Source organism: Gossypium hirsutum, chromosome A05, assembly GCF_007990345.1.
Source record: "Gossypium hirsutum isolate 1008001.06 chromosome A05, Gossypium_hirsutum_v2.1, whole genome shotgun sequence".
Lineage (NCBI taxonomy): Eukaryota > Viridiplantae > Streptophyta > Magnoliopsida > Malvales > Malvaceae > Gossypium > Gossypium hirsutum.
In genome coordinates this window covers 4435998-4458870 of record NC_053428.1, presented here as the reverse complement: position 1 = coordinate 4458870, position 22873 = coordinate 4435998, and the positions used below count along the sequence as shown (strand labels likewise).

At 31.1% G+C, this 22873-nt stretch overlaps 1 pseudogene; it reads right to left on the bottom strand.

Moving 5' to 3' along the window:
- LOC121229189 (uncharacterized) overlaps positions 1–22656 on the bottom strand; it is a 32286-nt pseudogene extending 9630 nt beyond the window's left edge.
- Between the last annotated feature and the right edge of the window lie 217 nt (positions 22657–22873).

Here is a 22873-nt window from a genome sequence, read left to right as displayed (position 1 = left end):
GTAAAATTAAATATGTATCCAATTGTAATATTAGTATTTGTTATTAAAATAGATATTTATTAAATTAATTAAATATAAAATATAACATAAAAGAATTGAAGAAACATAACAAAAGAAACAGAGAAGAAACGAAACAGGAGAGAAAGAAGGAGAAAAAGAAAGGAAAGAAAGGAAATAGGGGAAATAGGGATTTTAAAGCTTGGAAGTTTAATAGGTAAGTCAATTTAGCCTTTTTTACTTAATTTTGATGTTTTAAAAGCTTTAGAACAAAGTTTTGATGAAATTAAGTTGTTAGTTTGGAAGTTCTTAGGTTTATAAACAAAGTTCATGTTGAATAAAATGATGAAATAGGGGTTTAATTGAATGAAATTCAAGTTAGAATAGATATAAGGATTGAATTGCAAAGTAAGCTATAAGTTTTGTGTTTTAGGGACTAAATTGAGGAAAATTAGGAATTAAGAAAATATGTTGAAAATTTAATAGTTAAATTTGAGTTTAAATGAAATTTGAATAGGAATAAGGTGTGAATTGGTGTTATAAATTTGGTTATTAACATTTTACATCAAAACAGTTTTGGGAAGTAGCAATGGTCTGACTTTGAAAATTCACTAAAATTTTTATAAATTGAACTAGAGGATGAACAAAATATGGAATTAAAGCTTATTGAGTCTAGTTTCTTATAGTAGAAACAGTATAAGCAATTAATTGATGAATTAAGAGATATTTGAAATTTTGTAATACTGGTTTGGGGTGATTTCGAGATGCCCTGTTTTAACTTTGGAAAATCATTAAAAATTGTAAAAAAATTATTATGAAGTGTAATTTATATATGTGAACTCCTTAATGAATCTAGTTTCAAAATAAATAAACAAGAACCTTATTCGAGTTCTGTACAATGAGATAATTTATTTTTAGTAGAGAGAGGTCAGAACTGTCAAATGAAATAACAGGGGAGTATTTAACGAATAAAATGTACTAAATGGCTAGACAAAAAATTCTGGAAATTTTATGGTTAGAAGATATATGAATCTAGTTTTAAGGAAAATTTACGGATATTAATTTGGAGTTTCGTAGCTCAAGATATAAATAATTTAGTAACAATGACTCAAGTAGACAGCTTAATGGTGAAATTATATATATACATTAAAAATGGTTAAATTTGCATGTTTAGGCTCATGAATTAAATTGAATCATGTTGTATTGATGATTATAAATTATTATTTTCGTAGCCAACAAAGAACCTGAAGCATCAGCATCGAAAGGAAAGGAGAAAGTCATCGAGGACTAAAACGGGAGAATTACGGTGTGTATTACTATAATTCGAATTTTAATTATTATTGATTGCTGAATTTTTTTATTGTTATGTATGGTAAGTAAGACTTGAGGTAAGTATGTGAAATTGATATGAATATTGAGTGAAAATGAAAGTGATGCAAATTGAATTAAATTGAATTGAATAAGTGAATTATGGAATATGTAATTATTTGAAAAGCATATTGATTGAAAAATGATTGGTGATTTGAATCGTGAATTGAAAGTGATATAGGATTGAGAAAGTGAATTGAATACCCTATTAACTAGTCGGGCTGAGTCGGATATAGTTGGCATGCCATAGGATTGGAAGTGTTCAGGGATACTTCGACCTCGAGTCGATGAGACACTGGGTGTCACTATATTTCTTCGGATAGATTCGATGAGGTACTGGGTACTAACTTTACTTCGGCTAGGCCGATGAGACACTGGGTGTCAACTATTACTTCGAACTATCCGATGAGGCACTGGGTGCCATATTTGTGTGTTTGGTTGGATCCGTGTATCCGCCAAAGTCCGAGTTACGTTAATAGGGTGAAAAATTGAAATGTGAATTTGAGGCATTGAAATGAGAAGAATTACGAATTGAAATTGGAATTGTGATAATAAGAGAAAAGTATGAAATGTATATTCATAAGTGATATAAAATTAAGTTTGAGAAAATACATTGATTTATGAATTAGTACATATGACATTAATTGTTAGGTATTTTAATATTTATGTTTTTACTATTGTTGATATAATTTGATTTATAGTAATACCACTGAGTATATCCATACTCAGCATACGGTTGTTTCCGTGTGCAGGTTATCCTATGTTCTTGATATGTTAGTGAAGAGAAAATAAGAGAAAGTGATGAGAAATGGTGTAGAAAAAGAAAATAAGTGTGCTATAACATGGTAATTAATATCTTGCACTAAAATAGTTATGGACAACAGCAGTAGTTTAACTTTGAAAAATCACCAAAAATTGTATAAATCTAATTACAGGATGAATAAAATATTAGATTAAAGCTTATTGAGTCTAGTTTCTTATAGAAGAAACGGTGTAAGTAATGGATTTTTAAATCATGAAATATAATGAATTTTGTGAGACAAGGTCAGAATGAATTCGGGTTCCCCTATTCTGACTTTGGAAAATCATAAAAAATTCGATAGAAATAATTAGGGGATTAAATTTATATTTTTAGAATCTTGAATGAGTCTATTTTCAATAGAAATAAACGTGAATGCCATTAAAATTATGTACGAGGAGATAATTAATTTTTAGTAAAGAAGGGTCAGAACTGTCAAACAACAGAACAGTGGTAACTTTAAAGAATAAACTGTACTTATTGGCTAAACCAAAAATTCTGAAAATTTTATGCCAAGAAGATATATGAGTTTAGTTTTAGGGAAAATTTTCTGATCTTAATTTTGAGTTCTATAGCTCCATATATAAATAATTTAGTGACTATGACACAGATAGACAGCTTGAATATTCATAAAAGTAAATAAAAAATATATATAGATAATGTTACTTACAAGTGTGTTATATACATTAAGGATGTGGAATGGAGAGGAGGAGGAGGAAAACATATATGAATATTCATTTAGCATGGCTAATTTGCATATTTTAGGCTCAGGGACTAAATTGAATAAAAGTAAAACTTTATAGGCAATTTTGTAAAAATGTCAGAAATGACCAAATTGCATGAAATGGATTATTTTATTATTTAAATTACAAAATTGAATAAACTTATTAATTTAGTTCAAGATAGGGGGAAAACATGTTTTAGGGATTAAATTGAAAAGTGTTGAAATTATGGAAAATTTTGATATTTTATAGAATTCATGGACTGTTATCAATATATATGAGAATAATAGCTGAAAATAAGGATTAAATTGCAAGAATTTTATTTTCCTGACCCTAAAGATGAAATCGTCATTAATTAAAAGTTTAGGGGCAAAATGGTAATTTTGCCTAGAGCATTAATTAAATGCATTAGAATATGAAATGAATGAAAATGATGATCAAATTTATTTATAAAGATCCGGACGACTCAAATATGAGACTTGATCGTGGAAAAGAAAAGATATCAGATTAATGAAATTATAAACACAAACAAGCAATGAGGTAAGTTGGTGTAACTTGAATTGTATTTTAAATACTTGAAATATGTGGTTATGTGATGAAAATATGATTTGAATGTTCAATTCATGATATTTGATGAAATATTGATAATACTCGATATAAATTGAAAATAAATCCCGGTTGAATGAAAGGAAAATTCGATGGATCTCTGAAAAGGAATTGACGGTAAAAAGGATCTAGCCCGGACGGGTGATCCTATTCTGATATAGCCCTCCCGAAGAATACGTGTAAAATGGATTTAGCCCGGATGGGTAATCCAAATTAGGGTCTGAATTTAGCCTGGACTAGTAATTCAGATCCAAGCTCATTGAGTAATTGTCGTTGCAGGGAATTTAGCCTGGATTGGTAATCCCGACAATACTCTATGAGTTTATATTACAGGGGATTTAGCCTGGACTGGTAATCCCACTGTAAGGATGAGGTTCGCGGGAGTGTGCTCTTTGAAATGAAATGTGTAAGACCATGGTTGAAAGATACCATGGCAGCCTGATATGAAATGTGTAAGACCATGGTTGAAAGATACCATGGCAGCCTGATATGAAATGTGTAAGACCATGGTTGAAAGACACCATGGCAACCTGATATGAAATGTGTAAGACCATGGTTGAAAGATACCATGGCAACCTGATATGAAATGTGTAAGACCATGGTTGAAAGATACCATGGCAACATGACAGAAAATGAGTAAGACCATAGTTGAAAGACACTATGGCATCATGTCAAAGATAAATAAGACCGTGGATGGGAGACGCTATAACATCTGTTGAACAATTGATATTCAGGTAATATGTATCAAATGACGAATGGTTATATGAAATAATTATTAAGATAGATAAACAAAATAAGTATAAGTACATGGAATATAATTTATGTTAAGTTTGATATAAGCTATTACCGGAATAAATATACATAAAATATATGGGAATGATGGAGCATGAAATATTGATATAATGAAATGAATGATATATGCTTATGAAGAAACGGTAAGAGAATGATATGTTTCATGATATGTACATATATGATTATCTTTGATATGTTGATACAAGAAAATTATGTAAGTAAAGACAATTATTAAACTTAAGTGTGACATGTCGAGAAAATAAGTATATCAATGTTGAATTTATATGAAATATGTGCAAGTATACTAACAATGACGTGGCTTGACGCTTAGACAAAGGTCAAGCTATTGATTGAATGGTAACATGTTTAATTATAAGAAGCATTGAAATGGTAAGTACTTAGATGAAAATAAAATTTAAGATTTTGCGAAATTTTTTATGATCTCGATTTAATTCCGGTTGGTTTTTAATGTATGTTTGGGGCTTCGAGGGCCAAATAAAGAGACGTTATGATTATTTTCAAAATATGAATAATAAATGACTCAGAATTATCTGAAAATGTTCAATAAACTCCGGTAATGCCTCGTACCTATTCCGGCAATGGATACGGCTAGGGGTGTTACATTTAGTGGTATCAGAGCTACGGTTTAGTCGGTTCTCGGACCAAACGTAGTATATGTGAAGTCTAAAAACACGTGTCATTATAATATGTGATAAGTATGATATCTCCCGACTCTGATGAGATTTGTTTTACTTATAAAATGAGATGCTTTCTAACCCAAGATAATTCTGATAATACCAAAAACGATACTTAAGAATATGAGTAAAAAGTTGATTAGAATGAATCGGAATTCAGAAAGGTATGAATAAATACATGTTGATGATGAATGTTATGTGTATTATTAAAATTAAATTATATTGTTACATGAAATATTGTGCTGATGACTAAATTGCAAAATATATAAAAGTGGTATATGAAGTACATGATAAGGATTATTAGTAAATTATGGATGAATAGTGAATTTTGAAAAATATTACATGTATTAAAGGTAAAGAAGACATAAATAAACGGATTATTGGCACAATGATTAAATTATAAAGCATGTAAAAGTATTATGCGAAAGGTGTAAAAGTGATATGCTTGCATGAAATAATTTGCCCAAGTAGACAAAATTAGAACTACTAGGATATTAAGGGACCTCAGCATGCTCTCTGATTACTAGCACATTAGTGTTCTCTGATTATTAGCACATTCAGCACATTCGTACTCTCTGTATAGTACTTCAGTGTTCTCTGTTTAATAATGCATAACAATGCACCTCTGTATAAGTCCCGTATATCCGAAGTGTTCTATCTAGTCTACTGGGCATCTGCTAAGTAAAAAGTAAACAATTTTCGTTACGAGGTAAATGATTATCTCTGAGTAAAAATGTTAGTTATGATGAAGCAGAACTCGTAAAAGTACGAATAAATGTTTTATAGTACTTGAGAATGATAAATGTTATATGAGTAGATGTATGACAATTAAATTATGAGACTTTACGATCTATACCCCTTTACTAGTACAGTTATATGCAATGAAATTCATGAGATTTATATTGATTAAGTTCAGAAGTGGAAAGTGAAAAGTTCAATGGTTGAACAATTGATAATATAGTCGGAATTGAGAATGAGTTAATAGGTAAAGATGGGTTCTGAATAGATACATCAAAATTTTTCTGAAAACTAGCTGGGATATACAGTACCACTATTAAATAAAGAAATTATTTATAGGAAAATCGATTTGTTCAAATATGATATTTACAGAATGGTTAACTAAAAATTCCTTCCCAATTAGTTTCTTCAATGAACTGAATGATGTGAAACTATTGATGACTTTACTAGTCTATGGATTGGTAAATAAATTAAATATTTGAATATAGATGTTATAAATAAGTATATTACAGTAAAAAATTTTGGGGATTTTATACGGGTATTTTGTATGTACTGATATTTTCAGAGGTATATACAACTGTTCATGTTTGGATGCTATAATCAATATATGGAAATGTTGGATAAATATGCTAATAGACAGAAATTATCACAAGTCTGATTGATTCACAAGTGGTACTACTCTATCTTTCTTTGGATTTCCAAGCCAATATATGTAATAAAACACTTGATAATAAGATACATTTGATATTATCTTCTATTTCTGTTGGTAAAAGCTCTGAGAGGCAAATGTGAAATATTGAATTGAAAATAAAATTTGAGATGAAAGGATAGAGAATGGATATAAATGATAAACTAGGTAAATATGTGCAAAAAGAAACTATAAAATTATAGAAATAATGAAATTCATGATCAAAAGAAAATAAGGAAATTTCGAGGACGAAATTTATTTTAAGGGGGAGAGAAATGTAATACCCTGAAAATTTTTATAGTAAAATATTATCCGTGATATAGTAAAATAAGGAAATAAAGTGACAAAAAAAGAAATTTTGAGTTATGTCAATATTGGGAAGTATATTATGACATATTGATTCAAGAAAGGATTAAATTGTAAAAGTGAGAAAAGTTTTGTGGCCCAAGAGTAAATACTCAAAATTTGAAGGATTAAAGTGTAAATATGAAAAGTTGAAGGACTAATAGTGCAAATATTTTAAGGGTGGAATGATCTAGAAACCAAGGAAAATTGATGAATTAGGACCAAATTGAATAGGTGAAGAATTATGAGGGACTAAATTATAATTTTACCAAATTAAGTGATGACTCAAGATTGGAATTTTAAAAGATCACAAAGGGCAAAATGGTCTATTGGAAGAGAGAGAAATCTAGAGACAATGATGATGTTGGAGATATTTTAGATAAATTAAATAAATAAATATTAGTTTATTAATACTTTAAATTGATTTTTAAATGATATTTTATTATTTTATTATTATTTTATATAATATATATATGTAAGGAAAGAAAGGGGAGGATGATCACCATTCTCATGCAACTAACGTGAGAAGAAGAAGAAGAAAGAAAGTTTTCTTTTCTTACAATTTAGTCCTTCCTCCAAAAATTCATTATTTTCACCTAAAAATTGAAAGAATTTCCATAGCCATCAAGAGAGAAAGATAGCAAGAAGATGACGGGGATCAATAATATCAAGTTGGATTCAAGAAATAGAAGCTGGAGGAGAGAGAAAAATCAAGTTAAAGATTGAAGTCAATAAGAAAAGGTAAGTACATCAAGATTTCAATATGTTTTTAAGTTTGTTATTATTAACAAAACATGGAAATAATGTTATAGTAGAGTTTTCTTACATAAGGTCCTATGTTCTTGATATGTTAGTGAAGAGAAAATAAGAGAAAGTGATGAGAAATGGTGTAGAAAAAGAAAATAAGGTGTTATAACATGGTAATTAATATCTTGCACTAAAACAGTTATAGACAACAGCAGTAGTCTAACTTTGAAAATTCACCAAAAATTGTAGAAATCTAATTACAGGATGAATAAAATATTATATTAAATCTTATTTAGTATAGTTTATTATAGAAGAAACGGTGTAAGTAATGGATTTTTAAATCATGAAATATAATGAATTTTGTGAGACAAGGTCAGCATGAATTCGGGTTCCCCTATTCTGACTTTGGAAAATCATCAAAAATTGGATAAAAATAATTAGGGGCTTAAATTTATATTTTTAGAATCTTTAATGAACCTATTTTCAATAGAAATAAACTTGAATACCATTAAAATTATGTACAAGGAGATAATTAATTTTTAGTAAAGAAGGGTCAGAACTGTCAGACAACAGAACAGGGGTAACTTTAAAGAATAAACTGTACTTATTGGCTAAACAAAAAATTCTGAAAATTTTATGCCAAGAAGATATATGCGTCTAGTTTCAGGGAAATTTTTTTGATCTTTATTTGGAGCTCTATAGCTCTAGATATAAATAATTTAGTGACTATGACACAAATGGACAGCTTGAATATTCATAAAAGTAAATAAAAAAAAATATATAGATAATGTTACTTACAAGTGTGTTATATACATTAAGGATGTGGAATGGAGAGGAGGAGGAGGAAAACATATATGAATATTCATTTAGCATGGCTAATTTGCATATTTTAGGCTCAGGGACTAAATTGAATAAAAGTAAAACTTTATGGGCAATTTTGTAAAAATGTCAGAAATGACCAAATTGCATGAAATAGATTATTTTATTATTTAAATTACAAAATTGAATAAACTTATTAATTTAGTTCAAGATAGGGGAAAAACATGTTTGAGGGATTAAATTGAAAAGTGTTGAAATTATGGAAAATTCTGATATTTTATAGAATTCATGGGCTGTTATCAATATATATGAGAATAATAGCTGAAAATAAGGATTAAATTGCAAGAATTTTATTTTCCTGACCCTAAGGATGAAATTGTCATTAATTAAAAGTTTAGGGGCAAAATGGTAATTTTGCCTAGAGCATTAATTAAATGCATTAGAATATGAAATGAATGAAAATGATGATCAAATTTATTTATAAAGATCCGGACGACTCAAATATGAGACTTGATCGTGGAAAAGAAAAGATATCGGATTAATGAAATTATAAACACAAACAAGCAATTGTATTTTAAATACTTGAAATATGTGGTTATGTGATGAAAATATGATTTGAATGTTCAATTCACGATATTTGATGAAATATTGATAATACTCGATATAAATTGAAAATAAATCCCAGTTGAATGAAAGGAAAATTCGATGGATCTCTGAAAAGGAATTGACGGTAAAAAGGATCTAGCCCGGACGGGTGATCCTATTCTGATATAGCCCTCCCGAAGAATACGTGTAAAATGGATTTAGCCCGGACGGGTAATCCAAATTAGGGTCTGAATTTAGCCTGGACTAGTAATTCAGATCCAAGCTCATTGAGTAATTGTCGTTGCAGGGAATTTAGCCTGGATTGGTAATCCCGACAATACTCTATGAGTATATTACAGGGGATTTAGCCTGGACTGGTAATCCCACTGTAAGGATGAGGTTCGCGGGAGTGTGCTCTTTGAAATGAAATGTGTAAGACCATGGTTGAAAGATACCATGGCAGCCTGATATGAAATGTGTAAGACCATGGTTGAAAGATACCATGGCAGCCTGATATGAAATGTGTAAGACCATGGTTGAAAGACACCATGGCAACCTGATATGAAATGTGGCAACCTGATATGAAATGTGTAAGACCATGGTTGAAAGATACCATGGCAACCTGATATGAAATGTGTAAGACCATGGTTGAAAGATACCATGGCAACATGACAGAAAATGAGTAAGACCATAGTTGAAAGACACTATGGCATCATGTCAAAGATAAATAAGACCGTGGATGGGAGACGCTATGACATCTGTTGAACAATTGATATTCAGGTAATATGTATCAGATGACGAATGGTTATATGAAATAATTATTAAGATAGAAAAACAAAATAAGTATAAGTACATGGAATATAATTTATGTTAAGTTTGATATAAGCTATTACCGGAATAAATATACATAAAATATATGGGAATGATGGAGCATGAAATATTGATATAATGAAATGAATGATATATGCTTATGAAGAAACGGTAAGAGAATGATATGTTTCATGATATGTACATATATGATTATCTTTGATATGTTGATACAAGGAAATTATGTAAGTAAAGACAATTATTAAACTCAAGTGTGACATGTCGAGAAAATAAGTATATCAATGTTGAATTTATATGAAATATGTGCAAGTATACTAACAATGACGTGGCTTGACGCTTAGACAAAGGTCAAGCTATTGATTGAATGGTAACATGTTTAATTATAAGAAGCATTGAAATGGTAAGTACTTAGATGAAAATAAAATTTAAGATTTTGCGAAATTTTTTATGATCCCGATTTAATTCCGGTTGGTTTTTAATGTATGTTTGGGGCTTCGAGGGCCCAATAAAGAGACGTTGTGATTATTTTCGAAATATGAATAATAAATGACTCAGAATTATCTGAAAATGTTCAGTAAACTCCGGTAATGCCTCGTACCTATTCCGGCAATGGATACGGGTAGGGGTGTTACATTTATTACCATTTTTCCTCTAAATTTCACAGGTCATACAATTCAGTCCTTGCTCAATTAGCCCATCTATTAAGCTAATTTTTATCAATTAACATTTTATTCCATCATTCTAAACTATTAGACAACCTTTGAAAATCAGAATTTTAACACTAAACCTTAATTCACAACTTTTTCACAATTAGGTCCTAAAATCAATTTCTATTGAAATTACTTGATAAAATCATCAAAAAAACAAAATCAAAACTTCAAATTCATTTTATTTCATCATAAACAGCCAAAAATTATCAATGATAGCTTTTAATTTTGTTCATAAAATCAAAAACTAATGAATTAAACACTTGGACCTAATTGTAAAAGTCACAAAAACATAAAATCTCAAAGAAAAGGGCAAGAATTGAACTCACATATGTAAAAGTATGAAAAACCAGCAGCTTTCAGACCTCCCATGGTGTTTTTGCTGAACAAAAATGATGATATCTCTAGATTTTTCAAATTTGTCTTGTTTTATATGTTTAATTTGCAAAATTTCCCATTTTGCCCTTGTTTCTCCTTGTCTTTTTTTGCTGATTTTCTTGCCCAACCGTCCAGCCCATACAATTTGGGTCCAATTGCCTTTTAAATCCCTCCTTTTTAATCACTTAAACTATTTAATCACAATTTAATAAATTTCGCACTATTTTTAATTTAGTCCTTTTTAATTAATTGACTAACCAAACGTTAGGAAACTTTAATACTAACTTAATAACACTCCATAAGTATTTATAAAAATATTTATGGCTCGATTTATGAATCCGAGGTCTCGATACCTAGTTTTCAACCCAATTTACCTGATTAATTCTTTTAAAATCGCAAAATTCACAAATTAAAAATAATTCTTTTAAGTTCGCGCTTGACCTATAATTATTATTTGTTAAAATTTCTAAACTTACTCATCGGATTTAGTGATCTCGAATCACTGTTTCCGAGACCACTGAAAATTTTGGCTGTTACAATTTTCAAGCTCAATAGTAAGTGCTCCCTAGCCCCGTTTTTAATGTTCTTTGTAATTTTGAGATCCTCGTAACATGCTCTATCTATTTCTACCCATATTTCATGCTAGGGTTCATGTATGAAAAATGATCTACATGTGACTTGGTTGTTATTTGATGATTTATGGAGGAATATGAATGTTAGATGTGTGTTAAACATCTTTTCCTAAATGATTTTCATGAAAAACCCCTAAAAAGGACCTTTTTGCAAAAGATACAAAATATGTGATAGAAATGTGAAATAGAGAAAAATGTGGGCTAGTATGAGTTTATAATACATTCGGCTAGGTTTGGGTAACTAAGGAATTTCATGTATTTCATTTTACGAGCCTAGGGACTAAGTTATGAAAATTTGAAATGTTAGGGGCAAAATAGTCATTTTTCCTGGGGTTGAGTTTTAAGCCTAAAACGGATAATATGATGTATTAATAATCTAATTTTATTGATATAGACCTCGAGGAACCAATTCCGCAGGTCGACCATGGGAAACGAAAGGTTTTGGACTAACTGAAACACAAACCCGAAGCAATTACCAAGTAAGTTCGCGTAACTCGAATGCGAACTACTTAAATTGCATTAAAGTGTATATTCATGTATGTATTATAGCATTGATAATGGTTGTGAAATAATACATGATAATTATTGTGTTGATAAATGTCCCGGTTGAATAGAAAGGGGAATCCGAAGGATAAATTATTGCTCATCTGACATGAGATCCTATATGTGTTGCAGAAAAGGATTTAGCCCGGACGGGTAATCTAATGATCTCAGTATAGTAAGGATCTAGCCCGAACGGGTGTTCCTTAAGGAATTGAACCTCCCGGTGAACATATTTGCATTGTGTATTTAGCCCGGATGGGTAATACGATTAAAGACTAAAATTAGGCTGGAGTGGTATTTTAGATCTGAGCGTATTTGGAGTGATTGTTGTGTATGGGATTTATCCTGGAATGGTAAACCCGACAATATTCCTTAAATTCATATTATGAGGGATTTAACCCAAACTGGTATCCCGTCATCAGAGTAAGGTTCACGGGAGTGCAAATTTAAAATGATCACTAGCATGACTTGACGGTAAATGGATACCCATCGGAATTTCCTACGAATTCAACTGGACTATAGTGAAGAATGAAAATGTCAATGCTTAAATTGATGAGCTCATGTAACAGCCAAATTTTTCAGTGGTGTCGGAAACAGTGATTCGAGATCACTAAATCCGACGAGTATGTTTAGAAATTTTAAAAAATAATAATTATAGGCCAAGTGCGAACTTAAAAGAATTGTTTTTAATTAGTGAATTTTGCGATTTTAAAAGAATTAATCAGGTAAATTTGGTTGAAAACGAGGTATCGAGACCTCGGATTTATAAACCGAGCCATAAATATTTTTATAAATATTTATGGAGTGTTATTAAGTTAGTATTAAAGTTTCGTTAGAAAATTTTAACGTTTGGTTAGTCAATTAATTAAAAAGAACTAAATTGAAAATAGTGTGAAATTTATTAAATTGTGATTAAATAGTTTAAGTGATTAAAAAGGAGGGATTTAAAAGGCAATTGGACCCAAATTGTATGGGCTGGACGGTTGGGCAAGAAAATCAGCAAAAAAGACAAGGAGAAACAAGGGCAAAATGGGAAATTTTGCAAATTAAACATATAAAACAAGACAAATTTGAAAAATCTAGAGATATCATCATTTTTTCTTCAGCAAAAATGCCATGGGAGGTCTGAAAGCTGCTGGTTTTTCATACTTTGACATATGTGAGTTCAATTCTTACCCTTTTCTTTGAGATTTTTATGTTTTTGTGACTTTTACAATTAGGTTCAAGTGTTTAATTCATTAGTTTTTGATTTTATGAACAAAATTAAAAGCTATCATTGATAAGTGTTAGCTGTTTATGATGAAATAAAATGAATTTGAAGCTTTGATTTTGTTGTTTGATGATTTTATCAAGTAATTTTAATAGAAATTGATTTTAGGACCTAATTGTGAAAAAGTTGTGAATTAAGGTTTAGTGTTAAAATTCTGATTTTTAAAGATTGTGTAATAGTTTAGAATGATGGAATAAAATGTTAATTGAGAAAAATTAGCTTAATAGATGGGCTAATTGAGCAAGGACTGAATTGTATGACCTTTGAAATTTAGAGGAAAAATGGTAATAAACATCTTGAACTAAAACAATATTGGACAGTAGAAGTATACTAACTTTGAAAAATCACCATAAATTGTGGAAATCGAATTAGAAGATGAATAAAATATGAAATTAAAGCTTATTGAGTCTAGTTTTTCATAAAAGAAACGGTGCAAGTAATGGATTTGTAAATTATGAGATATAATGAATTTTGTGAGACAATGTTAGAATGAATTCGGGTTCCCCTGTTTTGACTTTGGAAAATCACCAAAAATTGGATAAAATTAATTAGAGTCCCAAATTTATATGCTTAGAATCCTTAATGAGTCTATTTTTAATAGAAATCAATGGGAACATTATCCGAGTTTTGTAATGTGATATAATTAATTTTTAGGGAAGAGAGGTCAGAACTATTGGATAGTGAAACGGGGGAAACTTAAATGAATAAACTGTACTAATTGGCTAAACCAAAAATTCTTAAAATTTTATGGTGGAATGATATGTGAGTCTAGTTTTAGGAAAAATTTACGGATCTTAATTTTGAGCTCTGTAGCTCGAATTATAAATAATTGAGTGACTATGACTCGTGTGAACAGATTGATGTGAGTATTAATAAGTAAATTGTGAAATCGTACTTACAAGAATGTTATATACATTAAGGATGTGGAATGGAGAGGAGGAGGAGGAAAAAATGTATATGAATATTCAGTTAGCATGGCTAATTTGCATGTTTTAAGCTCATGGACTAAATTGAATAAAGTAAAACTTTAGGGGGCAATTTTATAAAAATGTCAACAATGACTAAATTGAAGGGAATAAATTGTTTTATTATCTAAATTAATAAATTAAATGAAATTATCAATTTAAGATTGGGTGAAATTTGAGAAAATGGTAAATTACCAATATGCCCCTAAATCTTGGTATTTCTGCAATTTAGTCAGGTAGGTTCGGATACCCTGAATGAGCAAGTAAATATGACAATTTAAGTATTGTATCCTATTTTATATGATATTTTGAATTGAATATATGAAAAGGATGTTACATGAAACATGAAAATGAATACTAAATAATATAAATTAATTGAAATTATTCTAAAAATTTCGGTAATGCCTCGTATCCTATCCCGGTCTCAGGTACTGGTATGGGGTATTACATTTAATGGTATCAGAGCTAAGGTTTAACCGGTTCTCGGACCGAACGTAGCATATGTGAAGTCTAGAAATACATGCCATTATATAACTTGTGATAAGATAATGTAATACCTTCTAATTCTGATAGGATTTATTTTACTTAAAGATAGAGATACTTTCCCAACCGAGCTAATTACGATAATGATAAAAGCGATACTTAAATATATAAGCAAAAGTAGATTATGATGAGTCGAAACTCATAAAGGTATGAATAAATGTTATATTTAAATTTATGTGTATAGTAAGTAAAATTTTAAGGTAAGTATTAATATTGAATTGAATTTGTATGGATATATGTGATTGGTGTAGAAATAGAATTTTGGATATATGTTATATTTGAAAATTTTATTGATTGGGAATGTGATGAAATTGATATGAATATGTGATTAATTGAAATGTGTATTGATTGGAAACTGGAAAGTGAATTGAATACCCTATTAACTGTACCGGACTGAGTCGGATATAGTTGGCATGCCATAGGATTTTGAGAAGGGATTTGGAGATGAGATTTGGATATGCTGATGTTTATATCCTTCGGATTTATCCGAAGAGGCACTTTGTGCTATTCCTGGTGTTTTGGATGGATTATATTATTCTGGTGTGTTTTGGATGGATTATATTATTCTGGTGTGTTTGGGAGGATTATATGATACTGGTGTGTTTTGGAGGATTATACTGGTGTGTTTTGGTTGGACATTTTGGTGTGTTTGGATGGAATCCGTGTATACGCCAAAGTCCGAGTCTTGTTAATAGGGGTAAATATGAATATTAAGTGAAATTGAAATGAGAATTGAATTCCCTATTAACTTGTCGGACTAGTCGGATATAATTAGCATGCCATAGGAACTGGAAGTGTACGGGATTTGTCGGCTATACTGATCAGGCACTTTATGTGTCGTATTTCAGGCACCTTGTGTGTCGTATCAGGCACCTCGTGTGTTGTTTCAGGTACCTCGTGTGTCGTTTCAGGCACTTATGTGTCGTATACTGATCAGGCACTACGTACCGTTTTAGGCACAATGTGCCGTACTGGTGTGTTTGGTTGGATCCGTGTATCCGTCTGAGTCCGAGTTATGTTAATAGGGTTGAGTAAATGAAATGAGAAAATCGAATGAATTTGATCGAATAAACTATTGAAAGTGTGAAAAAAGTGGAATTATGAAAAGAAATGTGAATTGTGAATTGAAATAGAGATATGAGATTGAAAGCTTGAACCAAAGGTTCATGAATTGATTCAAGATAATATAGATGATATATGATGCCATTTGATGAAAGAGTATTGCCGAGATAAGAAATTAAAGCATAATTAACACATATGACTTATATTGTTACATGCTTGATATCTATTATTTATTATAGTATTTATAATTTGAATTATGGTAATACCACTGAGTACAAACATGCTCAACATACGATTATATTATTATAATTCAAATTATTTATTATTATTAAGTGTTAAATCCTTATCACTCCATATGGGATTCAATTCTATTATGTTTGGAAAAAGAAGTCGATGGTGAAACTTATATGAGACTATTCTTCTGTCGCTTCCGGTTTTCTCTGAGAAATCATTTGGATATTTATTATTATTTTCGTATGAGTTATGTTCTCAGATTTCTGGTATGGTATCGTATTTTGGAATTCTTTATCTCGGTTTTCCTATCACTCTTATTTCGTAAATTATCGATCATAATTTATCCTTAAAGTATGTTCTTTGGTTTATGATGACTATGTCTATTATGATAAGACTATCCGTGTCTGTTTGGCATGTCTACGATGTTATGTGCCCAACATGTTTGATTAAGTAAATTTTATTCAAAACTGAATAAGTGTGTGTTTATGTACACTTGGTTGAATAAGTATGATTAGTAAGTTCATATGGCTAAATTTAATGTTGTGATATGAAAATTTCATGAATGATATAGTATATTATTGCATATGAATGTCATTAAACTGTGATAGTTGTAAAATAATATTTGAATAAAAGTACAAATTAAGTGGAACAACGGATTTGAGTACTTTCGTTCAGTGGCTAAGACGAATTGACGGAAAAGACCATGGTTGGATCATGGCATCAATGTGATATGTGATCTGTGTAAGACCGTAGCTGGGCTATGGCATCAGAGATATGTGATTACGTGCTTCCGTATAAGACCATATCTGGGATATGGCATCAATGTGATATGTGATTCGTGTAAGACCATGGCTGGGCTATGGCTACAGTGTGTGATATGTGACTATGTGCAAGACCATAGTTTTACTATGGCATGATGAAAACGAAGTACTCAATTCCGAAATGGTTCCCTAAATTGATTAAGAAAGGTAAGTGATAAATGGACTTAAAAGATTGAAATTGATTAATTGTTGATATTGAGCTAAACTAAGTGAATTCATTGTTTGAAATTGTAGATGGCAGAAAATATTGATAGACTATATAAGTGTATAAATTTTCTTGAAGTGAATTATGTGAAAACGATGATGTTATGTATGAATGTCAAGTCATATGTGTGTAGTTATGAGAGTTAAGTTAGAGGCTTTACGACCTCACCCCCTTACCAGAGTTGTAATTATGAGGGAATAAGTGAGATTTTGATAATATGCTCCGACACTGTATGCTACAGTCTAAAGGTTATTGGGAAGAGATGTTTGAGATTAATTCGGTTGTGATTATGAGAAATTTTGTCAAAGTTTTTCATTAGAGTTGAAAGCAACTTTTTCTGGTAAGATTTTCGGGGACGAAAATCCCTAAAGGGGGGAGAGTTGTAACAGCCAAATTTTTCAGTGGTGTCAGAAACAGTGATTCGAGATCACTAAATCTGAGGAGTATGTTTAGAAATTTTAACAAATAATAATTATAGGCCAAGTGCGAACTTAAAAGAATTGTTTTTAATTAGTGAATTTTGCGATTTTAAAAGAATTAATTAGGTAAATTTGGTTGAAAACGAGGTATCGAGACCTCGGATTTATAAACCGAGTCATAAATATTTTTATAAATATTTATGGAGTGTTATTAAGTTAGTCTTAAAGTTTCGTTAGAAAATTTTAACGTTTGGTTAGTCAATTAATTAAAAAGAACTAAATTGAAAATAGTGTGAAATTTATTAAATTGTGATTAAATAGTTTAAGTGATTAAAAAGGAGGGATTTAAAAGGCAATTGGACCCAAATTGTATGGGCTGGACGGTTGGGCAAGAAAATCAGCAAAAAAGACAAGGAGAAACAAGGGCAAAATGGGAAATTTTGCAAATTAAACATATAAAACAAGACAAATTTGAAAAATCTAGAGATATCATCATTTTTTCTTCAGCAAAAATGCCATGGGAGGTCTGAAAGCTGCTGGTTTTTCATACTTTGACATATGTGAGTTCAATTCTTACCCTTTTCTTTGAGATTTTTATGTTTTTGTGACTTTTACAATTAGGTCCAAGTGTTTAATTCATTAGTTTTTGATTTTATGAACAAAATTAAAAGCTATCATTGATAAGTGTTAGCTGTTTATGATGAAATAAAATGAATTTGAAGCTTTGATTTTGTTGTTTGATGATTTTATCAAGTAATTTTAATAGAAATTGATTTTAGGACCTAATTGTGAAAAAGTTATGAATTAAGGTTTAGTGTTAAAATTCTGATTTTTAAAGATTGTGTAATAGTTTAGAATGATGGAATAAAATGTTAATTGAGAAAAATTATCTTAATAGATGGGCTAATTGAGCAAGGACTGAATTGTATGACCTTTGAAATTTAGAGGAAAAATGGTAATAAACATCTTGAACTAAAACAATATTGGACAGCAAAAGTAGACTAACTTTGAAAAATCACCATAAATTGTGGAAATCGAATTAGAAGATGAATAAAATATGAAATTAAAGCTTATTGAGTCTAGTTTTTCAGAAAAGAAATGGTGTAAACAATGGATTTGTAAATTATGAGATATAATGAATTTTGTGAGACAATGTTAGAATGAATTCGGGTTCCCCTGTTTTGACTTTGGAAAATCACCAAAAATTGGAGAAAATTAATTAGAGTATCAAATTTATATGCTTAGAATCTTTAATGAGTCTATTTTCAATAGAAATCAATGGGAACATTATCTGAGTTTTGTACTATGATATAATTAATTTTTAGTGAAGAGAGGTCAGAACTGTTGGATAGTGAAACAGGGGAAACTTAAATGAATAAACTGTACTAATTGGCTAAACCAAAAATTCTTAAAATTTTATGGTGGAATGATATGTGAGTCTAGTTTTAGGAAAAATTTACGGATCTTAATTTTGAGCTCTGTAGCTCGAATTATAAATAATTGAGTGACTATGACTCGTGTGAACAGATTGATGTGAGTACTAATAAGTAAATTGTGAAATCGTACTTACAAGAATGTTATATACATTAAGGATGTGGAATGGAGAGGAGGAGGAGGAAAAAATGTATATGAATATTCAGTTAGCATGGCTAATTTGCATGTTTTAAGCTCATGGACTAAATTGAATAAAGTAAAACTTTAGGGGGCAATTTTATAAAAATGTCAACAATGACTAAATTGAAGGGAATAAATTTTTTTATTATCTAAATTAATAAATTAAATGAAATTATCAATTTAAGATTGGGTGAAATTTGAGAAAACGATAAATTACCAATATGCCCCTAAATCTTGGTATTTCTGTAATTTAGTCAGGTAGGTTCAGATACCCTGAATGAGCAAGTAAATATGACAATTTAAGTATTGTATCGTATTTTATATGATATTTTGAATTGAATATATGAAAAGGATGTTACATGAAACATGAAAATGAATACTAAATAATATAAATTAATTGAAATTATTCTAAAAATTTCAGTAATGCCTCGTATCTTATCCCGGTCTCAGGTACGGGTATGGGGTATTACAGCTCATCTAAGATAAATACTATATTGCTTGAAATGGTATTGCTTGAAATTGAACTAACTTGATGATTGAGTGTATGTGATAGGGAATTTATATTATGCATGTATTGTCATGAATACCTTGTGAGGTTGCATGCTAAATAATCGGTAAGTTTACCCTCCTGTTATTCGAACTTACTAAGCATATTTATGCTTACTCCCTTCTCTTTTCCTTATCTTACAGAGCTCGTGGACTCGTGAAGATTGGAAAACGGTTGGAGAATCAACACACTATTGACTTGTCCTGCTTTGGTATATAGATATCTTTATTTTGTTCAATGGCATGTATAAGACTTTTGGTTATTTTGTTATATGTGTCATTGGTTGGCCAATGTAAAGGCTTAAATATTGAACTTAAACTTTTTGTATATGGCCATAGACATGGCTCATTTTGATGTAGGCTGTGACCTACTAATGGTGTTTGACTTTGGCTAAATGTTATCGTGACAATTAAATGTAGTATTTCATAAATAGACATGTGTATTGTGGTCAAATCACTTGGGATGGTTAGGTCATAATTGGGAATGACTTATAAAATGAGCCAAGTTTAAATATGTTATATGATAAGGTGATCTATAATACAAAGGGGATAATCTAGCATGTATTAAACCGATGAGATGTGGTTTACATGCAATGTAGTATGCCCAGAGTTGTTTAAGAGTATAATTAAGCCGTGTTAAATACCATTGGAAATTATAAGTGTGTATGGAGGTTAGAGGGTGACCGAAGGCTTGGAAAATAGCCCCAAACAGGTCCACACGGGTAAACACACGGGCATGTGTCTAGGCTGTGCGTGACACACGGTCAGCCCCCATGGGCGTGGTGCCCGGCCGTGTGTCCCCTCCACAAAAAATTTTAGGTTAGCTTGCATGATAGTAAACACATGGGCAGAGACACGGCTATGTGTCTCAACCGTGTGGAGGACACGACCTAGCACACGGGCATGTGTTTTGGCTGTGTACCTCAAATTGAATGATGACGTAATAAATAGAATGTCCAAGTTTTTAGACACAGGCGAAGGCACAGGCGTGTCTAGGCCGTGTGAAGGATAAGGGCCAAGGACAAGGGCGTGTGCTCGGCCGTGTGAAAACCCCTGTAAGTTCGAATTAGAAAATAAATTCAATTAATTCCACACGGGTAAGGGACACGGGCGTATCCCAAAGCACAAAATTTTCCTAGAAAATTTTCCTAAAATTTTCTTAAGTTCTCAGTTTAGTCCCAAACCATTCTCAATGTGTGTTTTGGGCCTCGTAGGTCCATAATAGGGACATTATGAATATGGTGATTGGTTTTAATTTGGAACTAAATTTTATAGCCCAAAATTTTTCGGCAATGTCATGTTCGTGCATAGTAATGCCCTGTACTCTGTCCTGGTCTCGGGTACGAGTAAGGGGTATTACAAAATGTTTCTATATTTTGGAATGATATTTTTGTCTAACAAACGAAGAAACATTCCAAAAAATCAAGCTCTATGTTTTCTCAAATGAAAAAAATCCATTACTTTGGGTTATATCTGTGGCCAGCAACAAATGGATGCATAAAAGTTCCCGGTCTTGGCATATCTGAACTGTTCTTGGCAGACCTTTGACTGACAGGTGGAATCGGAACCACCAATTTGGCGGTTAGATGTAGAAAATAGAGGGGAATGGTGCTCCCAGCTTTGATAATGGAGATTCATTGCAGGAAAAACATAAGATGGAGGTATCTCACTAGGCAAAGATGGACCATTCCGGTGACCGTTGAAGCTAGAACTATCTGAAATAATTCCACTAGAATTTGAGGAAGAGGGATGAATCGTTGGCCTAAAGTAAACTATATATTGGCATGGATAAGTAGAAGAAGATGAATGTTCAGCAAAGATAGGGCTGGTAGGGCTGTTAAATTGAGAGTAACCGGCGAGTTGGACCGTTTTTTAACACCAAGGACACCGTCACATGCCATGTCACTTTGCCGTGACGTCTGTGACGGAAAACGTTAAAAAAAACTGTTTTGTAACTTTTCGAAAGTTGAGTGGCTGAAATGAAACCTAAGCAACTGTTTTGTCAGCTACCCAAAGTTGGGCGACTGTTTGTGTAATTTACCCTAAAATAAATTACTATTAATTAAGTTAAATTGCTTAATTTGGTGAAATAAATTTATTTAAAATGTTTGGACAAATTCAAAAATAATCACCACTTACAAATATTAGAAATTGATTAAACGAGTAAAAATAGTGTAGATTTAATATATATATGTTGTACTGATTGGTGTATGTTTGTAAATTGGAAAAAAAAACAATTATCATGAAAATGTATCAATAATCGATATAAGAAGATTTCAGTATTAGATATTAATAATCATTGGTTACTGTTTGTTGCTTTTGTTAATTGTACCGTTACTCTTCGGTTAAAGCTTTTCTCCATGGGAGCTGGACGATATACTCTCTTAAGCTGTGCACAAAAATTAAGTTTGAAAAGTCAACGAAAGAGAATTTTATTCTTTTGTTCTCTTTATTTGCTGGTGATTAATTCTTGAAGTTCCTTAGTTTCAACATTCACTTGAACTCTTTTGAGTAGTATGTTATTGGCTCTCCTATCCTATATGTCCATTCTTTTCACTGAATTAAAGAGGCTTAAGTCCCTTCTCAGAAAGTTTAATAAAGCAAACTACGGAGCTATTTCAAAAAAATTGACTGCTAATAAGGTTGAATTGGAAGTCCAGTTGTCATTGCCCCGTAACCCCACTTGTTCACCTTGTTGTCTAAGCAGTGTACTCTTTTGAGTTAATTGCCCTCCAGAATTGCTTGGAGAGCTTCTTTGTACACTTTCCACTACTCTCGGGCTATCTCCATATGCATTCTAGCATCTCATGGATGACAATTCTAGACAGATGGGGAATCCGTAATGAAGTGTGCTTATTGTGTAAGCAAGAAAATGAAACCAGGAGCCACCTCCTCATCAAGGAATTGGGGTTCTACCAGGTTCTCCTCCAGTTGGTCACTCTTACTTTCCTCGTTATGGGATGCCAAATCATGAACCAATTTGCTCATAGTGGTCAGTTATCTGGAAGTCAATCTAACTCTAACCTGCAGCATCAAATTCATGTAATCTGCCTAATAACAAGGATGGTGCTGTTTATCATTTCATGAAGTTCCAGGCATCTAAATACACTAAGCTACAGAGGTGTACATCAAGCGGTTCTGGTGAAAAAGTGCAGAGAGATGGGGCCAATAGTGCTCAATGTAACCTCTGTTATGAACACATTTT